Raw genomic sequence first — 23102 nt, forward strand, 5'->3', positions numbered from 1 at the left:
AAATAAATTAAAATGCTGACAACTGCTGTGATATACAAGCTTGATTATTAACTATTTAGTTTAGTATCAGTAGGAATAAGTTCTCCTCATCAGCCTTTGAAAGTTTTTGTGAAGTCTCTTGTAATTGTTGAAGATCTTAGAGATCTCATCACAGTAAGAGTCTTTGTATCCCTATGAATACCTGTATTTAAGAAAGCTTTGTGAATGAAGTCTTGAGGTATGCAATAGTATCCTCACTCAGGATCAAAATAGTATCCTCACCCAGGATCACCCAGGATCAAAAAAAGAAAAGACCATGAAAAAAGTTAGCAGATTCAGATTATAAAGCCTATTCTTAAAAGTACCTTCCCTCTTGCGTAGTATCTGTGCCACGGTGAAAGATCAGATGTTATTTTTTATTCTATAATTACTTGTATATCAGTAGTTATCTTGCTAGGTGTAGATGAATCGGTAATATTTTCCTGGTTTTATTTAATAAATGTGACTATCTGAACCCCCAATGGTATATGTTTTTACAGAACCACAGTCAGAATTAAAAGCAAATATAGACATTTACACAGAGGAGTGAAACATCCTCCATTTTTATTGTAACTGTACCGCTAACCAGAAGACGCAATAGTCTATATTACAAAGGAAATAATAGGATTATACACACAATTCAGGATATTAGCCATCTCAGCTAAAATAACCCTTAGCTATAGATAATGTTTTCATTAGTAGAACATTCTCCCGTCTTTGTGTTGCTTTGACTCAAATGGTGTCTAGGTCAACATCTTGTTAACTATCTCCACCTGCATCAAATCTGAAGTTATTTTCTTTAACAAGGGGGTCGTAACAGCAGTAAAAGAGGACCAAACACAGCTATGAATGTTATCAGTAAAAGAATGTCCAAATTGAAAGCTTTTAGAGTACTTCGATTTTAAATAATGTGAATGTTTACTGTACCCTATCACCTCAATATCATACAGGTACAGTATCATGATTCTGTTGGACATTGCTTAACAGAGGTGCCCAGATTGAGTTCCTGCTGATAAGAAAGACAAAGCGCAGAATGGCAAAAGTTATTCACTGTGAGGGCTTTGTGTTGCATTTCATGCAATGCATATGTCATAGAGCTTTTCAATAAAATGCAGGCACTGAAACCAGTACAGAAAAACACTGGATCTGTATTTGTGAATTTGAATGAGCACAGAACAAGCCCTTGTTAATAAACACAGTACATAATATCCTTGTCAGCAGTAAATCATTAATGAACTCTTTTGTGATTGAAATTCTACTGGGTGAAGATAAACCTACCTACTAATCTCAGAATACTTTTCCCCTCAAAACTGAGAATTTCCAATCTATTCTTCCTGTCCTATGACTTGTGGGTTAGCCTGCCCTTAGACTGCATGATATCCTGAGCAGAGTAGTTCTTTGTTCTGTTATGTGCAATGTAATGCATGTACTGTTTAAAAATAGGCTTCAGGCACGCCACCAACTGTTTTTAGTTTTTGTTTTTTTTTTTTTTTTTTAGATAATGTTTTCTCCTTTTTCATGTCAGAAAATAATAATTTGGAAGTTAGGAAAATACCTTCAAGCTCAGCAAACAGAATAAAATAGAAGAACTTCTAGAACCCCAAACAGATCTTTGTGGCCATAAAGTTGTCCCTTTTTTTTCCTTCCTGGTTCAGCACTGTTTGGTTTTAGGTGTCATGGTGAAATACAAAGTGAATGTAAATGTACTATTTTGCACCTTCCACAGCCAACACCTATCTGTAGGAAGAAAGCTGTCACTGGTGGCTTCAGCCACTACTGAAACATGGACTGCTCTTTATGTCAGAGAGAAAGATGGCTGGCACCCTGCCAACAAGTGCTGGACTTGTTCATGTTTGTATATCTGCCTTGACTTCAAAGTGTGCACTCTGCAAAACAGAGCACTTCATGTATTTACGTAATTTTTCCCTTCATGTCACGCAATTAGCACTCCTACACACTCCCTGTAGCTGTACTTTGGGAATCACAAATATTTTTGCAGTGTTTCTCAGAACTAAGTATATATAATTGTATAATAAGTGTTAGAGAGAGACTTACATATAAAACACTGTGCCAACATCAGATGAATTTGAAATTCTGCTTCATTTAAGTCAATTAGTCACTCATGGATTGAGCACAGGAATATAAATAAAGGCATTGCTAGGATTAATAACACGGCATTTGTAAAAAGGCAACATTAAATGTGTCCTGGTTGCTTAAGGTAGTCGTTCGAGTAATGTGGCTTGTGGTTGCTGTTGTTTCCAAATGTTGTGTATGTAGATCAGGAATTTGTCAGTTTGAAGACAGCCTTCATATCACAGCAAAAAGAACACGTTGTGCTGATGCAGTGATTACCTGTGATATATTTCGAAATATCAGGGGTGTAATTTTATTACGAGATTGTATAAAGTAAAGTGGCTTCCAAGAGATCTAGTCTTTCATTTAAAGGTTTCCTGCTGAAAAGGAGACAGGATCATACAGAAAGTCCTAGTGTTGTACCGAAGTAACACAGGCCACAGTTTGCTTCCCAGTAAATGGGGCAGCATTTAGGAAATCCTTTGGTAACCTGAGGTAACCAAGAAAAATCGAGTATATAATTGTTACTGTGTACTCAGAGGTCATGGGGAGCTTTGAACATGCAAGTGGTGCAGGCTCAGATCTTTAACCTTTAAAATCTGTACCTGTCAAATGAAGAAATTTCTTCATTTTGGATTAATTTTAAAGCAAGTTTTTAATCTCTTACTCTTTAAAGGATGTACTTTAACATGTGTTCCAGTGAGATATATGAAATCTCACATATTTATTTTAAGCCTAACTTATTTAAATTGCTTCAGCTACTCCTGTAAATAGAAATTGCCTTTTTAGCTGAAATTCTTTAGGTAAATTCTAGGCAAGCAAGGGAGGTTACAGGAAAAAGAAGGGGTAAGTCTTTCATACACGCACGCAGAATTATCTGATTAAATTTATTTTTCCTTTCAATTTTTATTCTGCCTTTCAAAACCAGTATTTCCTGGGGTTCTTTTGATAGAACATGCAAGTACAGTATCAGTTTGTGCCCATGGACATGATTTGTAGTTTTCTGTGAGGAAAAGTTCCTCAGAAATGAGTACAGAACAGAGAGGATTTTTTTAAGTGTAAGAAGATAATAATGTATGCTGCCAAACTACTACTTCTATGGAAAAGCATAAAAGACTAAGTGAGGTCTGAGGACTACAGCTACTGCCATTGCAACCAGAATAATACAGAAGTTTAATGCACAGTTATTATTAGCCTTCCTAAAGCAACATCAGTGAAGCACGGTAGTTTGGTATTTAGGGAAACTGAACTCTGAAAAATGTTAACTAATATATGGTGTTATAAACATCACAAAACACTGTAGCACTCGTTGTCCAAAAGTGGATCCTTAGGAGTGAGTCATAGAACAGAGCAAGTATTCAGTGATGACTCTTTAATAGATACACAGTCTCCAACACTTTTCTGCAGTGACCCTTTGAGTCAGAGATTTAGTAGTTACAAGCCTTTCATTAATTTGTCCTACATGAACCTTTACAGGATCACTGGAAGACAGACAAATTTTCAGCCTCCACAAGGATCTTTTGTTAAATAGTTCATAGTTCATAAATTAGTATCTGGAGCCTTTGTAGGGAAAAAACCAAAACCAAACCATAAACTGAAATGAAACCAAAGTCCTCAAAGGCAGTACATAGTCTCCTTCTCCATTGTCTAAGGTGGATTAGGTACCTTGGCATGCAGTACACAATAATAACTTCGTTAGGGAGCTGGCTACCGTCCCGTGACCTCGAGCTGCTGTAATGTGGCCAAAAGGAAATTGCAAGATCCAGGTAAGTTTATCTCAGGTACAGGGTGCTAAATGTAGACATCTAACCGAATGCTTAGTGGAGCTGTCCTCATAAGTACTTCACTGACACAGTTATCAGTAGGATAGGTAGGATCCTTAGAAGGACTAAACATCTCATGTATCTCAATATAAGCAGATAAGATTTTCACTAATTTTCATGATTTCAAAATCACTTAATCTCTCTCCATTGTATTTACAGGGACATTAAAAAATTGCTTAACTGGTCACTCAACTGTATCTGGGCAAGCTGGGTTCCTAAATTAAGATAATTGATTTCACTCCCTCATGATATTTTTCAGACACATTTAATGTCTCTGAAAGAGAAAGAAGGATCTCAACTCAACTCTTCAGGGCTGACCTAAGGATCTTGTCAGTGAACTATTCTTAGATGTTGTGTTACTATTTTTAAAAATTTATTTTAATGATTAAAAAAATAAAGATCTGCACTTAGAAAAAGTAAAAAGTTCATACTTCTGTATAATGTTGCTCTAGATAAGCTGGTGATGGAGGATCTGTAGCGAGTTATTTCCTTGACACTGCCTAATCAGTTCTAATAACCAATTTTTATTTGTCACTGAAGAATGAGATGCTAAAAATATATAATTAATACATACAACTTTAGAAGTGTTTTACACTATCACTTTGTGTTCTTTTCTGCCATAAAACTTATGACATGGATATTAATTTGAGATCATGAATAAGTTAAAATCTTCAAGGATTCTTTTCAAAACACTAACTTAAGACAGTTTTGGGGTATTAAAGATAGTGTTCTTTTATTTATTTCTTTATTTTTATGCCTATACTTCTCCCCCTCCATGTGAACATAATTAGAATATGGCTCAAGGGATTTTCTTTAGACATTCCAAAAATTTCACCTTTAGTCAGAGGCCAAGTGTAACAAATCATGGCTATTTACACCTGGCTCATAAGGTCATCAGAAGGGATCAACTGTAGCTAAAATTCAGCTTCTACTTCTGGAACACTTCGATTTAAACATTCCAGGCCGAAAGGAATGATAGAATTGACTCTACAGTTGTGCTGTGGTTCATTAGAAAACAGCATTCAGAACTTGAGTGTCTGTATACCAGACACTTGAGACTAACCTTTCTGATGCAAGATGTATAATGAGTTGTATAAATGATGGACTGGTACTTGTGATTATGTTTCCCTAATAGCATATACTGATGAGATTAGCACCTATTATTTAAACTGATTGCACACTTCATGGCCATATATGCATTTTTTTTTCTCTGGGGGAGGGAAAAAAAAAGAAAATAAAAAGCAGCTGATGTGAACATTTTCATAAGAATCTATCTGTTTTGACAAGAATAGATTGCTTGGTGTAAGAGAAATAAATAGTTACATACATGTACTCTAGTACAATGCAGCAAAGAGAGTACTGACCTGGAAAATCATAGATACTCCTTCACAACTGTAGTGGCTGATTCAAACCTACATTTTAAATATTACAGTAACTTCCCAAGTGAGCACTCTGCTTGACCATCAGCCAGACATGTAGTTCTGCATAGTGAAATAGTTCTACCAGAAAGAATCAGATCTCCCTTCAACAGCCAATACATGAGAGAACTCATCAGAGATACAAAGGATCCTTGTTCAGGTCTCTGGTCTGAATTAATACAACAGAGGAAGACCTGTTGCCCACACACCAGCTAAATGCCCTTTGCTATGAGTTATTTTTAAGTGAATAAGAGCAGTGTGCTTTAATTGCTTTAAATTTCATGCTTTCAATGTTTTAACTCAATGCAGAGTGGAAAAATAAAATCTTAAAACTTTAGACTTTCCATCCATGCAGATGAATTAATTACTTTTCAATGGACTTTTTTTTTTTTTTTAATTTTTGGATGATACCTAGCAGGGTGATGATTCCCAGTTAAGTCTCCTTTCAAGACTAAGAGACAGTATCTGGTAATTGTGTATCCAGGAGAGTGTAGCAGAACCCTCGATGGTGTCAGACATGAGAACTGGAGAGGTGAGGCATGAGGACTGAAGTATTAAAAACTTAGACTGGTTACTGGCTGTTAAATTAGTTTCCTGTAGTAAATACAATCCAAAAGTAAGATTATTCCTATAAGTGATTGTAGTTCACTGCTACACACAGATATTTGTTAGCAGACTGTAAATGCGGCAGCTGAGTTAAAATAAGTCTGAAAGAGGCAGAGCATTCAGAAGACAGTAAATACTGATGGTGAGTTCTGAACCACTCATGCCCTTACAATACAACAGTTCCACTCTTACATTAAGGCAAGAAGAAAACAGAGATGGAGGAATGGAGTTGGTAGGAAAAAAGAATAATAAAAGGGGATTAGGAAGGATTCATCTTGCACCAGAAACAAAAGCCTCATACTTCTGATCAGTGCTAGAAATACTGGGTACAGTTTTGAGGCTGAATCTGAATGATGTTCCTTAAGTCACTTCTATAAACTGGAATCATGCTGTAGCATCTTATGACTATCTCTAACTTATTTAATCATCCTGTAGTTTTGCTTTGGAGACAGATACCTGCAGTGATACGACCAGGAGGTGAAAGCGAAACTTGTGACTTTGAGAGTGGGACTTTGATTATCTTCTAATAAAAATGATTCTCAGAAGTACTCCATGTCCTGGTGCAATTCAGTATGAGGATAAGTCACGCAGTGACCACTTTTAGCTATGGACTCCATTGACCACCTATAGTTAAGTTTGTGGGCAAAAAGAAAAGAGGAACATTGTTCCTTTCAGCTCAATTTGCAAGTGAGCTGTTTCTAAAGCACTTTTGAAGACAGAATACTGTCAGTACTGAGTAAACTGGCTTACTGTTCTTTCAAAATAAAAACTAAATGCAGGGTTTATAAATACCAGGAGTTAGCATTACAAAACTTTCTTTAACATTGCTATTTATCTGGGGGTTGATTCTGCAGCTTTGAAATTAATGGAATTTCATTTATTGAATTAAATGGAAAGTTAATTAAGCTCTCAGATCCCCACAGAATAAGTCTGTTCTTCAGAAAAGTCGAATATCACAAGTCAAAAATTCTATTGCAAATCTAACCTCCACTGTATTAAAAAAAAAAAAAAAAAAGGCCAAAACTCACAGCATAGAAATTTGAAAAGTTTAGAGTTCATCTGAAGGTAAGCATATTTTCAGCATCTTCTTCAAGCAGCTCACTTCAGATAGTTTTCCTGTATCCCTATTAAATAAGTGAATATCTTAAACTCTAAGAGCAATTGCATTAAAGTGTCATAAAAACATATGAATTCTTAACACAAGTGCAGTTCCTTGAAAATAAGTTACCAGATAAACAAAGATTACTTATACTAGTTTTAGTACATAAAAACTATAACATCATTAAAGAATGCAATACTGCAGCAGATATTTTAGCAGATACAGAAGAGTGCTAGAAAGGACATTTAGGGCAACAAAGAGAAAGAAAAAATATTTGCACCTAGAAGAAACTGTTTTACTCTGTAGCTGCCTGTAACTTTAGAGAGAACGGTACTTATGTTTAGTCTGTCCTTTGAATTCTATGCATACAGTAGAAAGCATATGCTATATTTTAGTCTGTTATTTTTGATAAGATGATGGAAGGCACCTGTGCAGATCCCCTTCAGTACAGCCAGCTGGAGAGCCTAGTAGGATAAAATGGAAGAAAATCAATTTGTATGCACATGCAGGAATAGTTAAATAATGCTGAGAGTCTGTGAATAGCTTGTGAGTGTCAATGTATGCAGTACTATAGGGAGCCAGCATAAGAAACAGGAACTTGGTTTTACTTATCTGTCCTTAAGCAATTCAGGTTCATGCTTTTTATATATTCAAAATGAAAACAGATAATGGATCATTAGGCAAATAAATGAAACATATATATTCAGGTTTGAATCATAACAGCCTAATTTCAGATGTAAAAGTGCTACAGCCTATTAAATTGTTTCAACTTCTTTTGCTTTACATGAGGTGAAAGGTACTCAGGAACTTAAAGATTAAACCCTATGTTTTTGTGTTGTACCAGACTCAGCAATGACGCAGAACTGAATTTGGTGCCAAAAAAATATAGATTAATCTTTAATTAATCACCCTTAATATTTTTAGCCTGCCTGAGACCCGTGATCTTGCTAATTTAAGTAACTGTATATCTCAAATATTAAAGGGCCTGTTCATAAAAAGCTATGCATTTTGGTGTATTCTGAAGAAAATTAATACAAAAATAAAACTTAAAATTAGGTTGGCAATCTCATTTATTTATGTGTTGTAGTGTGGTCTGCATGAAAAGCAACTTAATCTGTATTTTGGAAATGAGTAATGGCTCTGAATTTCTCTGCTCTGTTTATTACAGAAATGGCCCTAAGCAGTTTAAATGGCCTGGCTTTTATGCTTCAGTTAGCCTCAGGTGAAAGTATCTGTAAACAGAAATATAATTTTAATTATTTTCAAATATTACTCTATATAGAGCCTTTTCAGGCTACATGCAGCTACTGTCTGATTACAAAATTTATTAAATGGGAAAAGTAGATTATTGTCCTATAAAGTGTAAGAAGTGTTTTGCTTCCAAATCATTTAAGCACATGTACTTAAACTGTATATACAGGTATATAGACACAGAAGTATACATAGATACAGGTATATGTAGGCATATATATGTGTGTGTGTGTATATATATATATATATATACCCTCTCCTGGTAAGGATTTGTTTTGACGATGCAGTGTATTGAATATTAGTTCAGTATATTTTATATATGCATATATAGAGATATATATAGTATTTGCTTGTACAAAAGCAAAGCCAACACTAAATAATTTTTATAAATACACATTTCTAATGCATATGTAAGTAATAGGGTACAGTTCTTGACAATTCGGGTCTAAGCACGATCACATGGAAAGCTTCTTCAAGAAGAGGTGGAAATGCAGGAGTGCAAATGGGTAATTATGAAGAAGCTATTCACATTATTAAAAAAAATAGGGCAACTGTATTAAAAAAAGAAGTACCCTCTCTTCTTTTTGAAGTGAGGCATATGTTTGAACTGTTTGACACTGACCATATTGTGTCTTGGTTACCATGTAAATTAGTTAATGTAATGTAAACTTAGCCCAAAATAACTCTGCCACAAGATGTTCTAATTTGGGGGGGTGTGGGGGGTGTGTTGGGTGTTTTTTTTATTTTTCTGTGGTTGTTTTTTTTGTTGTTTGTTTTTTTTTATATATATATAATAAACTAAAAGCAAGGGCAGAATTTAAAACTGTGAAGATACTTTAAGCAAAGGTAAGACTTTAAGCACAGGGCATCTCTTTATGGAGAGTTATTGAGGATATCTGTGAGAAGAAACTACAGAGACAACATGAGATGTTTTCAAACGAAAAATTCAAAATAGCAATCAGATCAGAGGGCGAAGCATGGTATCCAATGACACCATCAGAGTTACTATTTTTGTACTAAAGGAAACAGTAGGTTTTTTGCCTACAAAGCATCTGTTACTCCACTGTTGGTTACCATGTATAGTAATTATGTGCATGCCCTAAAGGAAAGTATTCTTCTCTACCTGGAAGAACATATCTCCCATCAAAACTAATGTAGATTTTTCACATGCTTGGGGACAGGTGAAAGTTAGCAGGAACCCAAATCAGGTGGTTTGCCTGAGGGCTTTTATTACTTGGAAATGTTTTGAAAAGTAGTATAACTGCAGTCAGAAGCAAAAATAAGTTCTCCACATATGTGTTGCCAATAATAAGCTTGCTATAGTTAACCACTGATTAACACATCTGTGAGGAGTTACCAAATGCTGGGACTGTTCCCAGAGATGAAATGTTGTTTCTGCTGACTCATCTCCATAGACAGATTAGGAAAGTTTTACTAACCTTGCTAGACTGAATTTTGTTCTGCTTTGAAATCTCAGATTTGTTCCTCAGCAATTAAATTTTTTATTTACTGCACAAATTTCCTGGCAAAACCTTTCTAAAGCTGACTAATAATATTTTATCAACATTAAAAATTAAATATTACAATTAGCTAAAATTTTTGAACTATTCGGATACTAATCAAACACAAAAAAATAAGGTATTAGTATGACCTAAAAGCTATAGGAACCAATCTGTGTTAAAAAAAGCTCTATAGGCATACTGCAGTTCACATTGTTGCAAATGTCTTTAGTGTATATGAATACTTAGAGCATCTTTATACTGCAGAATAAAGGTACAGCCAAGGACAGGAGGATTCCAGACGAAATTTCAACAAAGATTCTTAACTCCAGAAGAAAAACTTTGTTTTAAGAGAAAATGGAACAAAATCTGGTGGGAGGAAGAATTATGAATATGATGTTCAATGCTGAATGTCCAAGGAGTTTGAGAAATTTTGCAGAAGCTAAGTGCGATTCCTTGCAATTCCTTAGGTAGGGCGTAAAGTATAAGGATAAAGGTATAATCTGTTGTACAAGTATAAGTTTGAGGAGGAGTAAGTAGCATGAGGCAAATGGAAACAACAAGAATATGATGCATCCAATAACAAACAAGATACTAACATCTGTGGTTCTGAATAGTGTAATTTGTGAACCCAAGCCTGAAACAGTGTGATATTTCTAAAATAAATGAATATAATTTTTAATACAATGATTAGTGTTGGGGAAGTGGTCTGGGTGAAATAAGATAGGATACTGTGTTTTTGTGTGGTTAGGAAACAAAGCTCTATATTGCCACATCACATTCCCAAATTTTTGTTCTTGGCTTGAATGTCCTGATACCATTTGACCTCCTGGCAATACCATCTAGTCCCACTGCCAGTAACCTTGTTGTTTTGTCTCAACCATTCAGTCTTCCTTCTGGCAGGTGAACTGATTTTGTAACAGAAATCGGTGTTCAGCATCATGTTGTTTTTGTCACAAATTTTCAGGGCATTCAGGTAAAACCCTTTATTCAAATGTAAGAATACAATGTATATGTAGCTGACACAGCTAGGGAGTGACAGGCTTTTTCAAACCCCTGGAGTATTGATTCAAATTAAGCAGCAGGGGGTGATTAATGTTAACTGAATATGAAGGCAGACAAGGAAAGAATCCCAGCAGTTTCCACAGTAAGTTTATTTCTTGATATGATGAACTTGCTTTGCAGCTCACCCACATAAGACTTCAGAATCTTTTAAGTTGAAAGTTACTGTGCTGCTACTGGGTGGGAAATGTGAAATGTGTTGACAACAAAAATGTGTTTATTTTGGCTCTACAAATTCTCTGATGTTCTGGAGCTGAGGGCCTGTAGGATTGCTGCACTGAGCTAGAACAAAGGAAGAAACAACCGGTCTATTCAAAAGTGCTGGCATAGAGATCTGTTGGCAAAAAATGGTGGAATGCCATTCTTCCCGCTGGTGCTAATTTCTCCAGAGGTAGTTGACTGAGCCGCTGTTTAGAAGTTAAGTTTTAATTAGTTCAAACTTGCTTGACATTATGAATGCCTCTTGAGAGCTGCTTGCTTGAATTTATGTATTTATTAATTCATTTTGCAAGTGTTGGTTGTGGGGAAGGTACTTGTTTTTAAGGACAACTTATGAATATAAGTATAGGACACTTTTGAAGAAGTCTGAAGTATAAAAAAGTTTTGAAATTTTCTTTCATGTTACAAAAAAGAGGTTGGTGGAAAAAAATAAATAAATTGTTGAAGCCAGGATAGAGTTCTGCTCCTATTCTTTTCTGTTTCTAAACACTGTGTCTAATAAGCTGTATATTGGAAAGGGCAGCAGTAAAAATCCAAAGATCAAATCCAGTTTTCAGGTATAGTGCCCAGATGTGTGGCCCTCAGAGGGGCATTGGGTCTACAGGGCAGAGAGTGGCTATTTCATTTCCGAAGGATATTGTAAAACTGGAGTTTAATGACTATTGTTCATCTCACGTTTTCCCTAGGCTTCTGAGGATTAACAGCACAAATTAAATTTCACACCAGTCAGCCCAGGATGTCAGCATATTGTTTGGATTTAAATATAAAGTTCTGTTTTCAGGAATGGCTAAATAAGACAATTTGCTCGCACTTCTGTATCTGCACCAGAGAAACAATTTCAGCAAAGTGAAAACACAGCAACTTTTTGCATGCTCTCTGTTGTGAGAAGAAAATTATTCGAATTGTATGACTCTGCAAGTACTACATGAGCTGGTTAAAAAGGTGTAAAAAAAGGATGAATAATAATTTATTTCGCAGTGTTGATACTTCCCAAATGCAAATAGTACTGGAGAATTGCACTTCTATAAAAAGGCAATGAGAGAAGCCCCCAGCCTTTACCTGACAGAAATATGGAAGTTGGAGATCATAAATGCAAAATAAAGTTTTAGAACTGGTGGTTAGTTACTGGAGAGAGAGATTTGTGTGACTGAATGTTTCTTCTTACTTCCAATATTTTTATATACCTCTGACAGCCACCCTTGTTCCTAAATTTCCAGTGGTTAATTTTGATGGCCAAAGTTACTGGAGGAGTTCATGCACAAAATCACTGAAATACCTGGAGTGTTGGAAAGTTCAGTGCCTTTTGAAATGCTCTAAATTACGATTCTCCTACATGAATTACCTAAGAGTCTTGATTTAGGAGTTTGGCTCAGAACAAATTTTAACTCTTACCAAACCTGATCAGAAATAGTACTAGCTTTTTTACCTAAGAGTGATACTTAAACTGAATATTTATTAAATCTGGAAGATTTGCAGTCAAATTTTTCTCATTAGGAAATTTGAATTCCCATTTTTCATCCATAGAGATACTATTATAGGGGATTCCTTATTCAATTTGTTTGTTTGTTTGTTTCCTTATGTCATTCTGTGTTCAGGAAGCCACTTCCTGCAGATTCCCATTTCAGGTGTCCAAATGTCCTCGCACTTTCCCTCACGGGCCCTAGCCACCCAACTCAGGATCGTGAGTCCCTTTAAGTGGTAGAGCACCGAAAATTTAAATGCTCCAAAGATGGGTCTTGTGATCCTGCAGGGATCACTGCAACTCTAGCTCTGGGTAGAGAAGCATATTCAGCTCTCCTGAAGTTCAGGCCATTCTTTCTAAACGTGTATCTCAGGTGTAAATACACAGAAAGTGTATATTACACCCTAAAACAGAATTCTGATATTTTCATCTGTCTGCAGTTGCTTCTCAGAATCAAAATATTTGGCCAAAATCTTGCCTGTGTCATTCTGTCAGAAATCAGAAGCAGAATCAAACAGTTTTTCCTGATGACATGTATTTTTACAGCAAAACAAGAATTTCTATATTTTGGAGAACTTTTTGCCAGCTGCCTACATGAGAGTTCCTACTGAAATAAATAACTGTTCCTCATCCAAAGGTCTTTCTGGTGTAAGTATTCAAAAGAGAAAAATGCATTGAAACAAACAATAGTCTAAGTTTATACATTCAAATCTAGTTCCAGAGACTTGCATGTAAAAATTACTCTAAGTTCAGATGTGGTGTCAAAACCTTGCTGGGAAAGATAAGCTGTCTGGAAGCCATTTTCAAATTCTGAACACTACCTCCTCATTGCTTCTATATTTTCATTTTCTTTAACCAGGATGGAAGGAATAAAGCACACATATTAATAAGTATCAAATTTGTGCATATTATGGCAACTGTCTATATGGTGAAGGGATTCTTAGCTTTTTTAATGAGGTTTAATGACCATCAGAGTCACATATACCTCCATCTCTAAGTCTATGTATTTAAGAGATGTTGTCTGAGGCCAACAGCAGCAGCTGCAGTGATGGCAAAATACACACATATATATACACACACATATATAAAATTCTGAAAGCCACAATTGCTTCATTAATGTTATTGAAGGCATAAAATAGATTTTAATTGTATGGCTGATTTCCCACAGCAATTTAATGGGGTAAGTATTTGGCACAAATCAAAAGCTGTAAAATTCATGTTGTTTGTTCATGAAGTTAGCAGTGAGCTAAATCCTTCAGCTATTACTCAGGCAAAAATCCCATTGAAATGCATTGAAGTGAACTTCAGTTTCCCCTGAGAACTAAGGTTTGCATCATTTTTCTCAAAGTAAATAGCAACGTTGAACCTTAGGGAAGCTGTCATGATCAGAGAGCCTCAAGGTAAGGACACTATTACTCTAAATTTAAAACTTTTTTTTTTTTTTTTTTTTTTTCCTCCCCGTTTTCTTTCCAGTATGACAGATGCAGCAATTTAGGGAAACAGCTCGAGATTGCATGGACATTTATTTTGATTAACAATACAGAAACAGTCAGTTGATTTCTGTAGGTGCTGCATTTTTAAATGTATTCTGTTGGAAATATCAACCATCTGCCTCGAGTGAATAACTTGAATAGCTGATAGCACTGTATCCTTTCCTATTTTAGGCTCCAAAGCCAGAGGCACTTGAACACCCAGGTAGGATCCTAGGTGCTCATGGAGACTTGGAAGCTGGAAAGACCTAAGCCATATAAGATCAATTGCTCCTGGCACTTAAAAGGCTAGTAAAAACAGGTTATAATGTTTACATGACTTTTTATGGGTCAGAGTTTATTATAGCTCCATTCTATGGCCTACAGCAGAGGAGCATTTTACAAGGCTTTTGCTGTGCTTGACAGATATATTTCAGTGAGTTTGCCAAGGCAGGCTATTTCAACTGAGCCCCTAACATTTACAGATTTCCAAGATTCGCTTTGCAGAGAAAGATACTTGGGAATTGGACAAAATGAACCCAAATTGGATTGGACACAATTCATAATAATAAATAAACCCTCTGACTACTAATCATAAGAATGTTTATACATGTCAAAAGACATTATATGCTGCACTCAAAATGCTGTGTTGAAGCACACTGTGAGGGCTATAAAGTTAAGTTATCAAAAATTAAGGAATACGAGAATTAACCTTTCTTTCTCAATTCCTTCCCTGCTCTTACCAAAAAAAAAAAAAAATAATTTCTTGCACCATGCCTGGCACAGGATTGTCTCACTTCCATGACTATTCTCCAACAGTCTACTCTCTTTTTTTAGTTCAGTTTTTCACCTATGCCATCTATGTTGACCATGTCTCATCTATTATACACTACTCAAGCTATTGTCAACACAGATTTTACTGATTACCTCACAGGGTCTTTTATGGTACTTTTAGGTATAATATCTGTGCACACCACAGTAGACCACAAATGGTCATGATTGAGACAAATTTTCATGAATAGAGTGGTGCAAGACAAAGAAAGAAAAAAGTACTGTGATGAGGGTAGCAAATTTAATCTTTTAGGAACAGGAGCCTGAAATGCTTATTTTATTCATGTGGTGGTAGCACTTAGTGGTAGTTAAACAATGTACCCTCAGCATTTTAGCGGTCTGGTAGGAACTTGTGAGAAGTCTGTGAGAAAGAGGAGAGGAAAGGAATTTTTTTCAAGAGGAAGAAATAGGAAACATTTCTTTGACAATTTTCATTTTTTTGTTAGATCTTTTCACTTAAATATGTATTAGATACAGTACAGTGTAATGGGCCACTAAGTAAAGCGATGGTGAGACTTAGAACCAAATTCATAGTGATAAGCCTGGTATATATGGCAGTCATGATCTCCATGTCATTCTGCCTAGTTTATATGTTCTCTTAGCTCTGTTCTTCCTAGATTGCATGGTTCTCCAAACTGGAATTATTTCTTCCAGCCTGGAAATGGAACTTCCTAAAGTGATAAATCTTGTTGTGCCATTGAAACTGGAGATCAATAAAGTGAAATTTCTCATATATGTGTAGTTCATGCTTCAGTCTCCTGTTATAAACTTCTCAGCATGACTTGGCCAGGTGGAACATCATGGCCAGTGGAAAAACAGAGGATGATTTTTTTCCTGTGTGATAATTCAGTGACAGATGGGAAATGTTAACAGTTATGATCGACTGAAAACAATTGTAATTTATAACAATCCTTAGCTATTTATACTCAAAATTTCAGTAACTTGGCATCCATTTTTAGCAACTTTCAAATAAAAATGAGTACTGTAATCTGAAAATATTGGTGACTAATCATCAAAGTAAACCTATAACCTATTTAAACACTGAAGTTTTAAGCTAAAATATGTTGCTTCCCCGCCAGCAGTGTTAACAATTCCTTCTCTGTGAAATTTCAAGTGTTATACAAGTTCTGATAACACAAATTGTTTGTAGCCAGAAAGCTGACTTTCATTAAAAACAAACTGCCACACCATACTGTACAGTAGCATTTTACAGAGTTTGAAGTATCTGGCTTGTTAACTCTATTTAAGCAGCTGCTATCTCACTTCAGTCTGATCACAGGACTGTTTGAAATGAAAATAAAACCTGCTTTGTTTACAGACCTCTTTTAACTACTATGGATCAAGAATTGTTTGTTCTTTCTGACAGCTTTTACAGGCTTTTGTTACATTTTATTCTTACTGTGATAGATGCTGGTAATTTTCTACTTGCTTTTTGTAAGTCTTTTTCTACCGGCCACACCACAGGGAGTTTATCAGAAAAGGCTGATCTTCCCTAATCCACTACCACATACCATGTGCTCTTTGGAGCAGGTATGCTTTCATATCAGTGTTCAATAAAATATTCTGTTTAATAAACAGTTTCTTTTTAGTTTTTTTTTTTTTCTCCCTCTCTCTCTCTTTTTCTTTTTCTTTTTTTTTTTTTTTTTTTTTTTAACTTCAAAGTAAAATAAGTGTTCTTTGCACATGTTTAGACGATTATATTTTCTGTTATTGGTGATGCCATCAACAGTGGTATCACCTCAAAGAGTGATTTTAACTGACCAAAGAATCTTTCCTGCCTGCTGTGACATTTTCTCAGACATGATGTAATCCACATTTCTTGGTTGAATAAAGAAAATATGTACTATAATGATGTTATGCTGAAGATTAATTAGGTTTTAATTCTTAATTTTAAGGGTGTTTTTGTAGTCTTGAGTGACATTTCAGATAAAGTTTGTACAGAAATTACTACCCATGAGAATATATCAGTAAATTTAACATTTGAGTAAGAATGCAATAGAAGCAAAACTGATGAATGTATTCCATGTGTAGAGTTTTATTTTTAAAATAATCTTTCTTTCTGCTTTATACAAAAGATAGAAATCTTAATGGTGATTGCTACACAAAACTTCATAAAGTGTTTAATCAAAGGGTGACATTTTTATGGTGGAAAAAACAGTTCTTAAAGGTGTTGGAAAAACTGTTTAATCTTCCTGTTTCAAGAGCAATGTTTAATAAGTGTTTCAAGATGAATCAATAAAATAGTGAATCAATTATTATATGTTTGAACAAAAGTAACTTTCTTCACGTAATCTACATCTTTTTTTCTGTTGGTGTCTTATAACTATTCTTATTTAATGTGAGAATATTAATAGAAATATGTAATCACAAATGTCTAATAATAAACACTTTGAACGCAAGATTTAAATGCTTAAATCACACATAAATCTCTAATTTTAGCATGAATATTAAATGTTGTTTCTTCAAACAAACAGAATATCCCATCAGATTTAGATATATAATAAAAATAACAAAATGCATGTCAGAATCTGAGTAGAAGCTGTTGGATTACTAACATTTTGTTGTGTGAATAAAATCTATGGATTCTCAAGACCTAAAGAAATGAATGAATGTACAGAATTTAGTACATTGTAGGGACTATCAAAATATAAATAACATGCTAACAGAAGAAAATTTCCTACTAATTAATTTCATAGTTTTATACAGTAAATAGTAAAACCTGAATTGTATCTCTAGGCATAGGGCTATATCAAGGGATCATACAGAGCCAGTCTTTTCAGAAGAAAAAAATGCTGAGGCATCTGTGTATTTCTGAAGAAATTTCAACACAGCCTTATGCAAGTAACTGATCTGAGTGTTGTTATGCTACACTGAATAATGGGAAAACAAAATGTCTCCTGTCCTTGTGATGATTTTGCTGTTTCGCCTCCTTGTTCTGAAATTTTATATGTATCTAGCTTCAGTCTGGAAAGAGCAATCTTCCTGCATTTGAAAATAAACTAACCCAAGTTCAGCCCTAGAATTTTAAGTTGTGGAGTTGCCTGTTGCAACTCATTCAGTCTGCAACATCTGGATTGTTTCATATCTCACATTTTAAACTGAGAATATTATTATTGGAGGCAAGATATTGTGAATCAGTATGGTGGGATAGGTAGAAGTTCTGGACACTGTACTTTTGTGAGGTCTTTGGAAGTTTTCAGACCTGGAGATAGGTCTGAAGAGGACACAAATGAACAAACATTTGAATAGCTTCAATACCTAGTGTTAAACCACATTGTTTAAAGTTATTACTCACTTTTTACCCAGACCTGGACTTCAGGTATTAAGGCTGTAGGAGTAGAGTTCCTCTGGTAACTTAACATGGTTTAGTTCATGCTTAGTTCCACTAACATGAGTTAGACTGCAGATCTCATACAGCAGTCAAGAAATATCCTTTGGCCTATGTCACTAGGTAGATGAATGAGTGTTACAAATTAGAGGTTTTCTCTTGTGTTAGCCTTCTCAGAGAACATCTGTCTGCCTGGGGCTCACTCGGTACCTCATTAGATAATGCAGGACCTCATATTTCTGGGTTCTCTTGGGAGAATATAGATGGAAGACTTTCTCCTCTTTCTTGAAGTGCTTCACACTCCATGACAGTCCTCCTGGCTGATTCTCTGTGGTGAAGACAAAATAACATTCCTATGGGACTTGAAGAAAGAAAAAGTGTAACATTATTCCTTTAAAAGTGTTTCTGGTAATTTTTCTTATATATATATTTTGCGTATTCGTTAAGTAGATGATAAAACCCGGTTCTGTAAGATAAAGATTAGACTCCCACTTGACTGATTATCCTAGATAGAAACATGAACACCTGTTTAATTCAGTTCAGTTTTCTATGAGGGGTTTCCTAACCTATGAAGTAGTCTATTCAGATGTTTGAGATAGAGTTAAAAAAAAAAAAAAAAGAAAAGAAGAAGAAACAAGAAGTATTTGGGGCTATGATGTAGAAAAAAAGACAAATCCTTTTTATATTTCAGTGTGACCTACCTCTCCTCTCCGTGCAATTCAGAGTCCTCTTTGCTTTTAGAACAGAAGACTGTACGATTCTTCCTTCAGAGAAAGATTGAGCTATAATCATTTTATTGGACATAAGGGTTGATTCTAGGATTAGCAACATTATACAAAGTCTTTCCTGAAAAATTTAAGGCACCAGCAGAAGGAATTTCTAGATGGCACTGAAAATTTAAATTTCAAGTCTACTGAGTTTGGTGAATTATATCCCTAAGGAGGGTTGTGTGTGCCAGCTGACACATTGGATGTTGTCGGCTTTAATTAAGGGATAATATTCATGGTTAAGGATTATATGTGCAGCAATAAATGGTTTTTGTAAGTAATTAAATGCTACAGTGAAGGTAGGCATATGACAACAGAAAAACTAGAGCAAATGATATAAGGTTTGTTTAAAATAGAATTATGGTTCAAGGGAGAGAAACAGGTGGACGTGGAGCAACAGACTGTATAAATAACAAAATATCAGCCAGTGTGTGGTAAAAAAAGCAGTTATCTTTGTCGTTATAGTGCTACAGATACCTAAGCAAAATTTCCACTCCCATCTCTCTCTCTATCTCTATATACACACACACATACACTAATAAGTGTATGTGAATTAGTCACTCACTAGTGTGAAGCCTGCCTGATGATACCCCGCTGGGAGCCATTTTCCAGATTCTGAAGACTGAAGAAAGAGGATACCACTTCCAGGAAGATGTTAGGACACTTATTTTAATCTGTCTACCCAGGCACATAGTGGGAGTCCTACTTCTGGGTAGAATGGACTGAAACAATTGTATTAATGAATTACTACTATGAAATAAATTGGTTTCTTATTCTTAAAATACAAGATTTTTTTCATAGAGTGGAAAAATGTATTTGCACCTGTCATTTCTATAAGCTAGCCACGTAGATCACTGCCGTTCAGGAAGATTTGTGCATCTTTAAGCAAGACCCTACTGAGGATATATTCCCTTTCTATGTGTTCAATGGCTTTGAAAGGTCCCCACATCTACTGGAAGAAATTTGTCAGCTAAATACTATCACAGCATCAGACTTTTCATGAACACCTTAATTAGGTGGCTCATATGCCCCAGAAAGATTTGTCTTGTCTGCAATTTTGAATTAAGTTCCCAGTTTATGAAGGAAAACCTTGATGTCTGAAAACCCTAAGTGTATTTCTTGCATTTGGTATTTTAAATATCTTCAGGTCCAAACATGGGTATTGAATTCTTCATGTAAGACTGCTTTACTATTCTTCACACTTGCGATCACATCCTAAGGTTCCAGGACCATCATTTATATAATTTTGTTGCCAGTGTCGTTAAGGAAAATAATGGACTTTATTAAGGACAACACATCAGACTTCACTCCCTTTTTAACCATGTTATTGCTATTAACTCTGCCTGTTCTGGGAGACAGAGGGAGGACTCCAAGGGCACTGCTTTTTCTATCCATGAAGAGAAAGAATAACAAGGTACTAATGAAAGCTTATTAAGGGGCAGGATGCCCAGCAACAGAATCTGTTCTTCAAAGACGAAAGTTTGATATTGTGAGCTCAAGAGAAGAACGGACATTTTGTCAGACTTTCTGAAGTAAAAAGAAATACAAAGTTAGTTTTCTAATTTTATTTTTGCAAAACCTCCTCTTCCTCTAACACTAAGAAGGAGAGGAATTGAATTAGCAACAGCATCATTGAAAGGCTGTTGGTTTTGTGGAGTGAAGCTGCTAAGGAAGAATTCCTTTTTGGTAGCAGTTTCTATTTTGAAATTGTTTACAGGATTGTTTCTGTTCATTATTAGCTGAATATTTGTCATTTCCATTACTGCCACCCTTAACAGAAACAATTTTTATGCCCTCCTGCTAACTAGGTTACCTAGTGAAGAAATTAGAAGTGGTAGTTTCTCAGAAAAAAAAAAAAGAAAGAAAAGGACTTCTTTTGTACATTGAACTATACATCTCTTAGAAAGGAAAATAAGGATGTAACTTGTCCCAGTATCATCAGAAATGGCTATTTAAGCCTGTTCAGTAATCATTTAAGTTTTAAATCACACAAAGGTTACAAAACAACATTGAATCATCTAGTTAAAATTTAATTATTTTTCCTTGGTTTATGTAGTAACAAAAAGATTGGAAAAAAATTATGTAACAGGTGAAAAGGAAAGTAGAAGGAAAAAAAGATAAATAGTTAGATGATAAACATCTAAGGCTGAAGTCTGTAATCCCAGTCTGAATTTGTATAGGTCAGATTTCTTGAACAGTTCAAATTTTGGTGGAATAAATCAAATCAGTAGGCTTTCATGATTCCGTAGAGCTCACAAATAAAAATTGTCTCATAAGAAGATGTCATTATTGAAAATAATGTAAACACACAGCTGAAATTTATAAAAAAGTATGCTTCACTCTGCCCAGCTATCCTGCAGTTTATGCATCTACCACAAGCTTAGTGTTCAATGATAAATAGTATTGGATTTAGTACCAGTGTGTATTTTATGGCTGTAGTCTGTTTTGTGGGATTTTGCTTTGTTAAGGTAAATAATTTAATTTTGAAAGCTAGGGGAAGTGAACTATCTCATGCTTCTTCCAGGGTATTTTATCTTAGAGTGTAACTTTCTCAAACAGCATGTGAATTGCTAAAGAAATATTGTAAGGCACTTACATAGTTACAGCATCAGCTCATGGCACTGCCAAAATGAACATAAATGGTTTCTTGGTACATGACACAAAGTTAGTCTTGCTGTAGAAAAACATCTGTTTTGCATGGTCATTACATATTCCTTCCTCTAATTTGGGTGGTACCTCATATACTTGAAATATTATTCCTTCAGTTTGGCTGGTGGTTTTCCTATGTGACTTCATGAGATTATATAAGCCTTCTCTGGAATCAGATTTATGTGCATGTTATGAAATAGCTCAAAAAATTAAAGATTTGCATAAGAAATTTTACAAGAAACTCATATTGTTACTCATCCTTCAGCTATTATGCAAATGAAAAGGAGAATTAATGAATAAAAAACAAATTGCGGAAAGTAATACAAATACTATACCAAAGATGAATAATGATTAGTCACTGACTTTCCTGCATAACTAAAGAACTGTAGTTCATTTAATCTATATATTTAAAGACGTCTTCTGACTCCAGAAAGCTTCAGGAAGACACTTTTTCCTTTAAGAAATTCAATCACACCTTCTATAATCTTTTCTCCACAAAGAAACCAACCTCTGCCCTTCACTATGAATTATCTGTCAGTCATCTCTTCTCAAAAGCATCTTTTATCTTCAATCTCCCTATAGTAAAATAAACTGTTTGAAAAACCTTGAAAAATTTTACCGGAAAAATGTATATTTTAAGGCAAAATTGGAGTTCCCTTAAATTAAGGTTTTTGTAAGCCTATTCCAAGCACAAATACAGGCTGAACCATGAGTGGATTGAGAGCAGCCCTGCAGTGAAAGACTTTAGGTTATTGGTTGGCAAGAAGTTCAACATGACCCAGCAATGTGTGGTGGCAGCCCAGAAAGCTGTATCCTGGGCTGCATCAAGAGAAGTGCAGCCAGCAGGCTGATGGGGATTCTCCCCCTCTACTCTGCTCTTGTGAGACCCCATGTGGAGTACTGCATCCAGCTCTGGGGCCCCCAACATAAGAAAGACATGGACCTGCTTGAGCGGGTTCAGAGAAGGGACATGAAGATGATCAGGGGGCTGGAGCACCTTCCTTATGAGGACAGGCTGAGAGAGTTGGGGTTGTTCAGCCTGGAGAAGAGAAGGCTCTTGGGAGACCTTATAGCAGCCTTCCAGTACTGAAAGGGGCCTACAGGGAAGATGGGGAGGGACTCTTTATCAGGGGGGGTAGTGGTAGGATGAGGGATAACATTTTTAAACTGAAAAAGGGTAGATTTAGATTAGCTATAAGGAAGAAAATCTTCACTATGAGGGTGGTGAGACACTGGCACAGGTTGCCCAGAGAAGCTGTGGCTGCCCCCTCCCTGGCAGTGTTCCAGGCCAGGTTGGACGGGGCTTGGAGCAACCTGGGCTAGTGGAAGGTGTCCCTGCCCATGGCAGGGGGGTTGGAACTAGACGATATTTAAGGACCCTTCCAACCCAAACCATTCTAAGATTCTATGATTCATGACTAAAACCACCATCTTTTCATCTACTCTTCTGATTATTCATTTTTATAATAATTCTGGACATAGATAGCTTATTGCACAATATGGAAACAATGCAATATACTGTATTGCA

Source organism: Athene noctua, chromosome 1, assembly GCF_965140245.1.
Source record: "Athene noctua chromosome 1, bAthNoc1.hap1.1, whole genome shotgun sequence".
NCBI classification, from domain to species: Eukaryota; Metazoa; Chordata; class Aves; order Strigiformes; family Strigidae; genus Athene; species Athene noctua.